This window comes from Meleagris gallopavo, chromosome 8 (assembly GCF_000146605.3).
Source record: "Meleagris gallopavo isolate NT-WF06-2002-E0010 breed Aviagen turkey brand Nicholas breeding stock chromosome 8, Turkey_5.1, whole genome shotgun sequence".
Classification (NCBI taxonomy): Eukaryota; Metazoa; Chordata; class Aves; order Galliformes; family Phasianidae; genus Meleagris; species Meleagris gallopavo.
In genome coordinates, this window is record NC_015018.2 from 11,216,224 (window position 1) to 11,217,632 (window position 1,409).

A 1,409-nucleotide genomic window follows, 5' to 3' on the forward strand; every position below is an offset into this window, starting at 1 on the left:
CCCACCGTGCCCGCGCTTCCGCGGGCGGCACCGCCAGGGGGCGGGAACTGCGCCGTCACTGCCCGCCCGAAGTGCGCGGGAAGTCCTGAAAGGGGTGTAGTTGTGGGGCTGGGCGTGTAGGGCTCGGTGAGGGGTTTGGGGCGTGACGTGTGCGGTCTCGGCGTGTCTGAGGTCAAAGGGATTCGGGTGTGTCTGTTGAATTGAGTGGGAATTGGGAGATGTTTTTTCCTGAAGAACACACGTGTATAATATGTATGCGTACATATGTAGGGTCAGAGGGGCTTACGAATGTGTCCTGGAACGCCTGTGATAAACTGGGGGTCTTGTATCCTGAAAGGACTCTGAGCGAGGCATGGTGTGTGCTTATAGAAGGTCATGAAAGATGTGTGCATGAGCTCTCATGCGGAGCTTAAGAAGGTTTTGTAATATGTAGATAAAGGACCTGCAAGGGCTGTGTATAGGGCCTAGGGGACACGTATATATGCGTACATATATAGGTCCAGCAAGGACTTACATGTGATGTCTAAGGGGTTTGTATATTGTTTAGATTTGATGATTAGCGGATATAATTAGCTGTTTTTTTTGTTTATTTGTTTGTTTGTTTGTTTGTTTTTGGCTAGAAACAGTCTTCTGGGAAAGAAATTTGACTGAGCATCTACTGTCTAAGAGTAGAAATCCCTGCCCAGAGTGATATGTGTCCACCTGGGCAGGTTTGGTTCACCTCAGCACTGAAAACCAGTTTGGCAGCTAGAAACCCAAGCAAACAGCCCTCTCCCCAAAGCCTCTTGCATCCACACAGAAGCTGGAGCTGCTGCATCTGCAGCAGGTGGAGCCTCAAATTAAAGCACTCAGGTAAGCCAATTTGATCTTCAGACATCTAATGTCCCCCTCGCATAGATGGGCTGGCAACCTGTCAGCGTCAGAGCTTTGCTCTAATTGCAGAATCTGATTGCAGCAAACTTCAAGTGGTTGGTACTGTGCAGATTCTGAGAGAGCAAAACCAAAGGATTGCTTTGGAGGAGCTGCTTGTTGCTTTACACGCGCACTGTGTACTTCTGGTGAGGTGAGGAAACGCTGCGCACTGGGGCAATGGGAGGTTCACAGCTGACGTCCTGGGGGGTGTCGGAGTCCCTCTCGGACAGGGAGATTTCCCTGTCCTGATTAATCGTTCTCCAACCAGTTGCCTTGGTGCTCAGCTTACAGCAGTGCATTTGCTGACTGCCTTGCCTGCGCTTTTTACCCAGCCTTGTGCGCTGCCCTGAGCGCGGCGGTGCCGAGGGCTCGCTGCACGCCGCTGAGACGGGCATTTTCTCTGCACAAGGGGAGCCGCCAGCTGCCACCTCACGAGCGCGCACCCACGCGCACTTCCCGCCGCCGCCGTAGCACCGGAGCTCCGCCCCTCGCTCCAA